At 44.2% G+C, this 12,118-nt stretch overlaps 1 protein-coding gene across 1 annotated transcript in view; it reads left to right on the top strand.

The window, feature by feature from the left end:
- Nucleotides 1-8,043: 8,043 nt before the first annotated feature.
- LOC124786096 (glutathione peroxidase-like) overlaps nt 8,044-12,118 on the top strand; it is a 34,011-nt gene continuing 29,936 nt past the window's right edge. Inside the window, exon 1 of the mRNA XM_047254235.1 lies at nt 8,044-8,206. The gene's annotated coding sequence lies outside the window, so the exon portion shown is untranslated. The remainder of the gene's footprint in view (nt 8,207-12,118) is intronic.

Raw genomic sequence — 12,118 nt, 5'->3', positions numbered from 1 at the left:
CCTCCTTGCTCCGTGCGTCATTGGTTAATTTACTTCCTAGGTAGCAGAATTCCTTAACTTCATTGACTTCGTGACCATCAATCCTGATGTTAAGTTTCTCGCTGTTCTCATTTCTACTACTTCTCATTACCATCGTCTTTCTCCGATTTACTCTCAAACCATACTGTGTACTCATTAGACTGTTCATTCCGTTCAGCAGATCATTTAATTCTTCTTCACTTTCACTCAGGATAGCAATGTCATCAGCGAATCGTATCATTGATATCCTTTCACCTTGTATTTTAATTCCACTCCTGAACCTTTCTTTTATTTCCATCATTGCTTCCTCGATGTACAGATTGAAGAGTAGGGGCGAAAGGCTACAGCCTTGTCTTACACCCTTCTTAATAAGAGCACTTCGTTCTTGATCGTCCACTCATATTATTCCCTCTTGGTTGTTGTACATATTGTATATGACCCGTCTCTCCCTATAGCTTACCCCTACTTTTTTCAGAATCTCGAACAGCTTGCACCATTTTATATTGTCGAACGCTTTTTCCAGGTCGACAAATCCTATGAAAGTGTCTTGATTTTTCTTTAGCCTTGCTTCCATTATTAGCCGTAACGTCAGAATTGCCTCTCTCGTCCCTTTACTTTTCCTAAAGCCAAACTGATCGTCACCTAGCTCATTCTCAATTTTCTTTTCCATTCTTCTGTATATTATTCTTGTAAGCAGCTTCGATGCATGAGCTGTTAAGCTGATTGTGCGATAATTCTCGCACTTGTCAGCTCTTGCCGTCTTCGGAATTGTGTGGATGATGCTTTTCCGAAAGTCAGATGTTATGTCGCCAGACTCATATATTCTACACACCAACGTGAATAGTCGTTTTGTTGCCACTTCCCCCAATGATTTTAGAAATTCTGATGGAATGTTATCTATCCCTTCTGCCTTATTTGACCGTAAGTCCTCCAAAGCTCTTTTAAATTCCGATTCTAATACTGGATCCCCTATCTCTTCTAAATCGACTCCTGTTTCTTCTTCTATCACATCAGACAAATCTTCACCCTCATAGAGGCTTTCAATGTATTCTTTCCACCTATCTGCTCTCTCCTCTGCATTTAACAGTGGAATTCCCGTTGCACTCTTAATGTTACCACCGTTGCTTTTAATGTCACCAAAGGTTGTTTTGACTTTCCTTCCGACAATCATATCTTTTTCGATGTCTTCACATTTTTCTTGCAGCCATTTCGTCTTGGACCCTAGACCAGTGGAAAACCGTGGCCTGGTCGGATGAGTCCCGATTTCAGTTGTTAATGCTGATGGTAGGGTTCGAGTGTGCCGCAGACCCCGAGAAGCCATGGTCCGAAATTGTCAACGAAGCACTATGCAAGCTGGTGGTGACTCCATAATGGTGTGGGCTGTGTTTACGTGGAATAGACTGGGTCCTCCGGTCCAACTGAACCTGAACCGATCGTTGACTATAAACGGTTATGTTCGGCTTCTTGCAGCCACTCATGGACTTCATGTTATGGACTGCAATTGTTCGTGATTGCTTTGAAAAACATTCTTGACAGTCCGAGCGAAAGATTTGGTTACCAAGATCGCCCGACATGAATCCCATTCAACATATCTGGGACATAGTTGAGAGGTCACTTCGTGCACAAAATCCTGCACCAGGAATACTTTCGCAATTATGGATTGCTATAGAGGCAGCATGGCTTAATATTTATGCATGGGACTTCCAACGACGTTTTGAGTCCAGGCCACGTCGAGCTGCTGCACTACCCCATCAAAAAGGAGGTCCATCACGATATTATGAGGTATCTAGTCTCCTCAGTGTATGTACAGTTCATAATTTGCCCAAAGAATGACGTTATAGTGGCGATGTTGTTCATGTCTTCTGGCACATGTTCTCCACGCTACTAGTCAAAGCCTTAGACCATAGATGGTTGAAATGGCTCTAAGCACTATGGCACTTAACATCTGAGGTCATTAGTCCCCTAGACTTAGAAGTGATTAAACCTGTTGTATTGTATTATATGTTAACCGGGGACCTAGAAACGACGGAGAGGCTCCGTCCCCGCCGCAGCCGCAGTGGTCCACAACCCGACGACGACTACCGCAGTCCACTTCACCCCTCCGCCGCCCCACACCGAACCCAGGGTTATTGTGCGGTTCGGCCCCCGGTGGACCCTCCAGGAAACGTCTCACACCAGACGAGTGTAGCCCCTATGTTTGCATGGTAGAGTAATGGTGGTGTACGCGTACGTGGAGAACTTGTTTGCGCAGCAATCGCCGACATAGTGTAACTGAGGCGGAATAAAGGGAACCAGCCCGCATTCGCCGAGGCAGATGGAAAGCCGCCGAAAAACTATCCACAGACTGGCCGGTTCACCGGACCACGACACAAATCTGCCGGGCGGATTCGTGCCGGGGACCAGGCGCTCCTTCCCTCCCGGAAAGTCGTGCGTTAGAAAGCACGGCCAAGCACGGCCAACCTAATTAACCTAAGGACATAACACACATCCATGACCGAGGCAGGATTCGAAACTGCGACCGTAGCATCAGCGCGGTTCCGGACTGAAGCGCCTAGAACCGCTCGGCCACAGCGGCCGGCCTTAGACCATGGATGATAAAGACCAGGCATGACCTCATGATATTGAAATCAACATCTCGATCACCTGTCTGGTGGGGGCATCCATTTGCATGCGACATCTGGAATATTTTTCAGTTCACTTTAATTGTAGTACAGTATTCAATAAAAGTTTGTTTATTACATTGGTGAAATATTGTGCAGCGCTTGGCTGCAGCGAAAGATATGTGAAAGAAAGTAATACTACGTTCCACTGGTAAAGTTGTGTCAAAAACACACACACACACGAAAAAACTAGGACTATATATTTCGAGATTAAGTTAGTGAATTTTGAGGTTGAAGCTACGGAGTGATGTCTTTATCAAGGAAAGGTGAACGCGCTTCTTTCCGGGAGTATTTACTTGTGTCTAAATAAAAGTGAATGATGTGGGTAATTATGTACCTTTCTGGTTAAAATACGTTGGTCTTCAGATCTAAAACTCGATGAATGATGAAGATATTTAGAAGAGAGAATGCTAATTTGATACTCACTACAAGAGTTTTCTCTATAGTCAACGTTTTGTAATATACACTGATGGAAAAGGAAATCGCAGCACTAGGAAGGTGTTGGGCGACGTAAAAGATAGTTGGTAGGGTATTTCTATATCTCAAAGATGGTGTCTATTCAAATTTCGCGCCAGTCGCATAAGACTGGAGCTACTAGCGTCACTACGAAGATGCAAATCAGATTTGCTTTGAAGTACGCACCATAACCGTCGTGAGCGTTAGTAATATTTGACATTGGGCGTGGTGAGTTGATATCGGTTAAGAATGCCTTTAAGATGACAGACGCCATGATCATTTGTTAGAATGAGGTCGTGTAATAGGACTACGAGAAGCTGGATGTTCCTTCTTCGATACTGCTGAAAGGATTGGCAAGAATGTAGCCACTGTACAGGATTAGTGGCAGCGGTGTCACGAGAATGTACGGTTGCAAGAAGCCCGGGCTCCGGACGGAAAGTTGAAATTTGTCGTAAGATCTTATGGGACCAAACTGCTGAGGTCATCGGTCCCTAAGCTTACACACTACTTAATCTAACTCAAGCTAATTGCGTGGGCTTTCGCGGCCAGAGTCAGTCGACATGAAAATTTTCCGGGTATGGTACCGCGTCATAATATATAAAACTGCTCGTATCAGTAGACCCGTAAGAAGGCCGCTGCAACCGTGGCCGAAACGTTGGTTTTTGTCCAGCAGCAGTGGTTTTATACATTATGACGCGGTACCATACCCAGTCGACTAAATTAAACTAACTTACGCTAAGGACAACACACACTCCCATGCCCAAGGGAGGACTCGAACCTCCGACGGGGGACGTCGCACGAACTGTGACTGGACGCCCCCAGACCCCGCGGCTACTCCGCGCGACGGCTCCGGACGGCTACGTGGCACTACCGAGAAGGAAGAGTCTCACGTTTGAGCAGCAGCTGGCACCACAGTGACACTACGAACTGATACAAATTGGTTGTTTCAAGGATCTGTGTCGGACCGACACCTGGAGTTATGGCCTGGGCTTCAATTTCGTATGGGTCCGTCAGTTTGCTGTTCGACCTTTTGTGTTGCCATTCACGAACAGCATTCCAGCGGATGTTTTCCAACAGGATACCGCTCGTCCACATGCTGCTATTGTAATGAAACATGCTCTAAAGAGTATCGACATGTCCTTTGGCGTGCTCGATCACCAGGTCTGTTCTCCAGTTGAGCACTATGGGGCATCATCGGACTACAACTCCAGCGTCATCCACCCTATACAACACAAGGCATGCACTTCTGCGTGCTTGCATTCAACTTTTTGGCGGTTACACCGGTTATTAACGCATCATCATTTCACATCTGCATTTGCTTACCTCGAGCTTACATTAACTTGTTATCCTGCAATATTAAACACTTAAATATGTGACCTAGACAAATGTATTCCCGATATTTCATTATTCTACATTAATTAATTTTTTGGTGTTACAATTTTTTTCCTGTCAGTGTGTTATGCTTCTTTTCTGGATACTGTTTCGATATCTGTCCTAGGTTAAGCCAAGTGCATACAGCACAAACGTTTATTTTATGTGACAACCTGACATTACGGACTTCAGTTCTTGTTGCTGTGTTTCTTCAGTCTGAAGACTATTTTGATGCAGCTTTCCAAGCTACTACATCCTGTGGAAGCCTCTTCATCTCCACATAGCTACTGCAACATACATTTATTTGAACGTGCTTACTGTAGTCCTTTCTTCCTTTCCGTCGATAAGTTTTGCCTTCCACACTTCCCTCCATAACTAAACGGGAAATTCCTTGATGTCCCAGACCATCTTTTGACCGATCGCTTCTTTTAATCGAACTGTGCCATACATTTCTTTTCTCCCCAGTTCTGTTCAGTACCTCCTCATTAATTACTCAATCTGTCCATCTAATCTTCAACATTCTTCTGAAGCACCACATTTCAAAAGATTCCATTCTCTTCTTGTCTGAGGTGCTTATCGTCCACGTTACATTTCCACACAAGGCTACGGTCCTGACAAATATCTGTAGATAAGGCTTCTTAACACAAAAATTTGTACTCGATGTCAGCAATTTTTTTTTTTCATAAACGATTTTCTTGTCGTTTCCTGTCTACATTTTGTAGTTTGACCATCAAACGGCTCAGAGCACTATGGGACTTAACATCGGAGGTCATCAATCCCCTAGAACTTAGAACTACTTAAACCTAACGAACCTAAGGACATCACACATATCCATGCCCGAGGCAGGATTCGAACCTGCGACCGTAGCAGTCGCGCGGTTCCGGACTAAAGCGCCTAGAGCCGCTCGGCCACCGCGCCCGGCGTGTGAGCATCATCAGTTATTTTACTGTCTAAATAGCAGCTTTTAATGTCTCATTTCCTATATCCAGTTCCCTTAGCATTGTCTGATTTAATTCGACTGCATTCCATTACCCTTGCCGGTCGTTGTGGCCGAGCGGTTCTAGGCGCTTCAGTTCGGAATCGCGCTGCTGCTACGGTCGCAGGTTCGAATCCTGCCTTGGACATGGATGTGTGTGATGTGCTTCTATGTGTAGGGGACTGATGACCTCAGATGTTAAGTTCCATAGTGCTTAGAGCCATTTGAACCATTACCCTTGATTTGCTTTTGTTTACCTCAACTGCTCTTCCAAGTTCTTCGCGGTATCTGACGGAGCTACAATGTTATCAGCAAACCTCAAGGCTTTTGTTTTTCCCATCATTTTTATAAAATCATAGTAAAGCGTTTCGCACTCGCTAAGAAATCTTTGGGAAAGTAAATACTTCCTGCCAGACCGATATTTTATCGTCTGCTCCTATTGAAACTGTAAACTAAATGACCCACAGTGGAACGAAAACAGCTGTTCATTGAAGAACTGTAATTCTGTAGCTAGTAAAAAGAAAGAAGGGACATTACTATTACCCCATCATCTGGTCAGACGTGAAGAAATGGTTCAAATGGCTCTGAGCACTATGCGACTAAACTTCTGAGGTCATCAGTCCCCTAGAACATAGAACTACTTAAACCTAACTAACCTGAGGACATCACACACATCCATGCCCGAGGCAGGATTCGAACCTGCGACCGTAGCGGTCGCGCGGTTCCAGACTGTAGCGCCTAGAACCTCTCGGCCACTCCGGCCGGCTAGACGTAAAGACTATAACCATAACATTAAAGTTGGTTTGGTTCACTAAATAAATGGCGCAGTGAATGGTAGCATTATCGGTGCTGTCGGTTGCGTTGGTAGGGATGGAAACACAGATGAATGTAAAACGAAATGAGCGTATGGCATCATAGGCCGGGAGGCCCCACCCGGGGAAGTTCGGCCGCCAAGTGCAAGTCTTTTTTTAGTCGACGCCACATTAGGCGACTTGCGTGCCGGTGACGAGGATGAAATGATGATGAGAATAGCACAACACCCTGTCCCCCAATAGAGAAAATCTCCAACCCGGTCGGGAATCGAACCCGGGCCCGCTTGCGTGGGAGGCGAGCACGTTACCACCCAGCTAAGCAGTTAGACGCAGATGAATGTGTAAGAGAGAAAATGGAAGCCGACGACTTGTCTTTGTTTTTTTGTAAGTTTGGTTGTTTGTTTTGCACATAATTAGAATCGTACATCATTCTGTGTTAGTCCATTGTGTATTTTATATCCTTACAGAATATAAATTGCATTTTACAGTAATAAAAATCAGTTGATAGCGTAACTTCTGCATTTTTATGTAATCATAGCAATTACTCTTGATGCAAGTACAGTTTACATGCACAAACATAAAATATGTGTATAATTGTTATTCGCTACGGTCGCAGGTTCGAATCCTGCCTCGGGCATGGATGTGTGTGATGTCCTTAGGTTAGTTAGGTTTAAGTAGGTCTGAGTAAGTCCCATAGTGCTCAGAGCCATTTGAATCATTTTTTATAATTGTTATTGTTAGTTTGTACTCAGTAGAACGCTCTTCATCACGGTCAAAGGCAAGAGTTTCCTCCTGTTACTGATAAATTAGAAGGTTGTTTGTGAATTACAGAAACACGGTTCACATAATTTCGATGAAGTATTAAAATGATGTTGCATACATTTTTGTTTTGCAGTTTTTTCTACTTTATCTTTTTGTCTAGGAAATTGCATTTCCTAGAGCTATATGACAAATCTTTATTGTTTTCTTAAGTTTTCTTCAGTATTCCTCTACTTCACGTAACAAATCAACAGTTATCGAATAAAACCTGTTTTAACATTGACAAGATCAGTTTTGCTACAAATACCGTTTATTTTTAAGTAACAGACAGGAGGATAAGTTTGCAGAACAAAAATGTTCCGTAGGTCACGCGGCCCTTTGTACATCCTCATGCAGTTTTTGGACGGTATACCGCTTCCGGTTTTTGGGGGACTCTATTAATAGACTGGCGATCGTTTTGAAGTAACGTTCGATATGTATGCAACACACCTAAGGTGCAGATAACGCGGATACGAAGTTAACTGATCAAAGCTACTAGGAAAACTACCTTAATCCATGCTTACTTATGATAGTTTACGGCAGCATACAGTAGAATTACAACTCTAACTAGATGTGTAATTGTAATACAAGAAGTTCTTCCGTTACTGAAATCAATCCTCGACTTCAGCTATTAATGTAAAGAAAAGTAACTGTCATCTCTACTTCGTATAGTGCGTAATGATAGAAACACAGCTTTTTGCTTCGTCACGTGACTCACATGTTGGTTTGAAACCTTCAAACAGCAGAGACTAGGCTGTGCGCCTAATACCAATATCGCACTTTCCGCGTGTTCTGAACCCGCAACAGCGCGGCATTCCAACTCACCGCGAAAAGCTCTGTGGCCTGTGCCTACCCCCTCCTCTTCCTTTCCCCTCCCACAACCGCCCCCCCGCCCCCCTACCCCGCCCCCTCCCCCACCACCTACTCCCAATGCGGACGGACGAGGACGTCGCCACGTCTGTAACGCAACGCGCTTTGCTGACTGGCTAGCGCACCAAGACACGCGATACTCCGCCGCTGGACAATAGCTCGTCATAAGACACCGAGACGCCATTCTCCCGAGTGCACGGGTATTATACTAACGTCAAACTCGTTGCAGCGCCGGCCTACCTAAGGTGAGTCGAGAGATTACACCCCGATGTGATGTAACTATCGCCATGTGTGTTACGCTCGTTTTCTTCAGTGACCACGGTCGTCGGTGTTGTGCCATAATTTGAAGATATGGAGCAATACCGGTACCGATAGCGTTAAAAGTTTTTCGTTATACTAGTGTTCAGCACAAAAAAATCTTACAATCCTTGTAAACGGATTGCGCACAAGACAGGTTTGCTGATACGTGAACGAATAATGTATTTCAAACTTCTGACGGGTGTTGTTTTGGTTAGTTTCGATGTAACGCTAAAGTTCCTTCAGACACCTTAGCTCCATGTGCATTTAATTTCTAATCTCAGAGTTTTCGCAGAGAACGAAATTATCAACAAAAGAAGATATCTGATAAAAATTGTGATAACATTCAGTGGATGTGCGAAATATTAGGCTTGTGCAAATAATCGCTACTACCTCCAAAATGCAAACTCTATTAAGTTGTGTTCTTATGCAACTAAAACTTTTTAATATCCTTCGAAAAAATGAGTAATGAATGACAAATGGAGTCGGTCGTGTCGTACCTGGGAGTAACATTTCAAACTACAGAATCCAAGGTTGAGGTAAATTCCTGGCTCAGTTCACCGATTGTGTTTCTGTTTCTTTCTTATCGATTCTTTCACTTCTGGCAATGATCCGAATCGGCGAAATATACCAAGTTAGCGTAGTTCGGATTCCTCAATTTCCAGGGTAAAACTGTTCAAAGATCAGTGGAACGGAAGAAAATACTGCCACCTTTAGAAAAAAGCAGTTTGCCTCTAAAACCAATAGCTTATAAAACACTTGGAGAGTGCATAGTGGAATGTTTCTAAAGTATATGGAATCCACATCAGGTCGAAGTAACAGCAGACAACGAGATTGACAAAGGAAGGGCTGAGAGGATAATTAAATGTTAATGAGACTGACGAGGACATGGGAGTGAAACACTGAGTAATTTACAGAAAGACGGCAAGGGCATCAAGGAAACCAGCTTAGAAAAGCCAAGAGTCTGCTTTCGGAGCAGAATTTACAAATATTTTCCAGCTACCTGCCTGTCCTTTCCGTAGAAACCGCCGAAACAAGATTAGACTAATCTTTACTTGAAAGGAAATGTGTGAGAATCATTAAATGGAACGTCAAGAAACCCTGTTTTGTGGCAGCATATAAAGTTCTTTCTAACATTCTGTTTGTAGTGATTCGCTGAAAACAGATGCAGACATAGAACAACAATCAGATGGCAGAGCATACCTCTTGAATTGCTCTTTTTTCTGTCTTTTTCGTGCAAACTCCACTGAAGGACGAAAGTAACAAATATGCGAAATATTACATTTTACTCTGAACCGTTATGGAGCCGGCATCAGTGACAGTTACAGAAGTCGATACAACTGACGTTCTGTCTCATTAGCTGAATCACGTCTCTGACGCAATGGAAAATATTTTCTTCTGCGATAGCGTTATCACGGAACGATAACATCATCGACACACTCTCAGACCACAAATACCGAAGCGACATTTGTACAAAACATTCGGTTAATGCACCATCAGCTGAACGTTAACAAGCCTGATTCTCTCAGAAGTAGATTCGTGTATGTAAATAAAATACACACTTCTTTACATTGTGGTACCACCAGATTGTTTCATTTTGTTCCCCTACCCAGTGTTTCAGTTATGCATGCACTGCGTTATCTCAGAGCTGGTTCTGTAGCGAAGATAACGGGCGATACGTTACGTGAATTAATTTCGTACGCGACGCGTCCCTAGCGAGAACTCAACGCATATTTGTGATGAACTGCGAGTCTGAGAATCCAGAAGCGGCAGATGTTCCGATCGTTTTCATTTCCATCAGATAGTTACTTATTTCTCGACTTATTAGTATCCACATCAGCAGAAATTGGTTTCCAGCGGCGAAGCAGGGAGTATATACTTCTTGTTCGACAATAAAGTAGTCGCCAATCGCTTTCTAAAGCCATGTTTCGAAAAGGTGTATCTTTGCCTTGTGTTAATTTACGTGTATTTCGAAACACAGTGTTTTGTTTTTCTGCGAATGTATTCATTTGGAAGTTGCCAGTTACTGTAATCACGTCTAGATTACAAGCATTTAGCATCGAGATGTAAGTGTGAGATGTTTTGCGGGATTGCTTGCGCTTTTCACGAACAGATATTTCAGACAGTGTCAGCGGCTTACCGAGCTCATTGTTTATCCCAGAAGTCAGGTATATTTACGGAAGTTGCAGATATGAAGTAAGATTTATCTATAATCACATGGCCGGGATGGCCGAGCGGTTCTAGGCGCTTCAAATGGTTCAAATGGCTCTGAGCACTATGGGACTTAACTTCTGAGGTCATCAGTCACCTAGAACTTAGAACTACGTAAACCTAACTAACCTAAGGACATCACACACATCCATGCCCGATGCAGGATTCGGACCTGCGACCGTAGCGGTCGCGCGGTTCCAGACTGTAGCGCCTAGAACCGCTCGGCCACCCTGGCCGGCTCTAGGCGCTTCACTCTGGAACCGAGCGGCCCCTACGGTCGCAGGTTCGAATCCTGCCTCGGGCATGGATTGTGTGACGTCCTTAGGTTAGTTAGGTTTAAGTAGTTAGAAGTTCTAGGAGACGGACGACCTCAAATGTTAAGTCCCATAGTGCTCAGAGCCATTTTTTATAATCACATGTTCCTGAATTTGAAGTGACCTAAATAATTTCAGTGGTATCTGTCGCAAGGAAATAATTCGAGAAAAGCGCGGGGTTGGGTTGGGGTTGTTTTGGGGAAGGAGACAAGACAGCAAGGTCATCGGTCTTATCGGATTAGGGAAGGACGGGGAAGGAAGTCGGCTGTGCCCTTTGAAAGGAACCATCCCGGCATTTACCTGGAGCGATTTAGGGAAATCACGGAAAACCTAAATCAGGATGGCCGGACGCGGGATTGAACCGTCGTCCTCCAGAATGCGAGTCCAGTGAGAAAAGCATGGAATTACAATACAGCTTCACAGTAGGCCACAACTCACTTTGGAGTTTAGCTTGATTTCCTGCTATCGTTCGGATAGCACTGCTGGAAGAGCTGTTGCCCCGCCCACAGTTACAGCTTGTCGCAAAGTTAAAGTGATTTTTATTTCGGTTTGTTAATTTATTCAAGTTGAGAATGTGATAGGGTGAGATACGTAGCTCAAAAACAAATTTGCATTACCAGTAGACTATGAGGGCTATTCGGAAAGTAAGGTCCGATCGGTCGCGAAATGGAAACCAGCGTGAAAATCAAAAAAGGTTCACGTGCAACAGTTTGCTACACCTTGCAGCTACTTCTCTATACAGTCGCCGCTCCATCTTAGACGTTCGTCGTAGCGTTGTGCCAACTTTTCAATACCATCGTCACAGAAGGCAGCCGCCTGTGCTTTCCTGCACTTCTCAACGCTGGTCTGCAGTTCGTTGTCTGTGCCAAAATGTTGTCTTCATAGCCAGCGGTCCATGTGAGCAGAGATGAACATCAGAGGGAGCCAGGTCCTGGCTGTATGGTGGGCGATCACACAGTTCCCCTAGAAAAGGATGCTGGGGCGTCCTCATTACCCCTACAGTGTGCGGCCGAGAACTGTCATGAAGAACGAAATGCATGACAGTTACGTTGTTCGGGGTTGAATGAAATCAGTCGAAACCTCTCAGCGGCCAACCATACTTGGCGGGAGACACTATTGTTCTAGGTATCTTTAGGTGCTCATTGTGTGCTCAGAACTGAATATAGCGACGAGACGCTATCGATAGGTGTACTAGAAACACTGCCGAACACATCTGTGCAAAGCTTCGTCGGATTTTCACTATCGTTTCCATTTCGCAACCTATCGCACCTTACGTTCCGAATAACGCTCATATATTTTTGCCAACATGATTTATACATGCTTACAGTGATGGAA

Source organism: Schistocerca piceifrons, chromosome 1 (genome assembly GCF_021461385.2).
Source record: "Schistocerca piceifrons isolate TAMUIC-IGC-003096 chromosome 1, iqSchPice1.1, whole genome shotgun sequence".
Lineage (NCBI taxonomy): Eukaryota > Metazoa > Arthropoda > Insecta > Orthoptera > Acrididae > Schistocerca > Schistocerca piceifrons.
The sequence above is the reverse complement of the archived record's forward strand: the minus strand, read 5'-3'. Positions and strand labels throughout refer to the sequence as shown.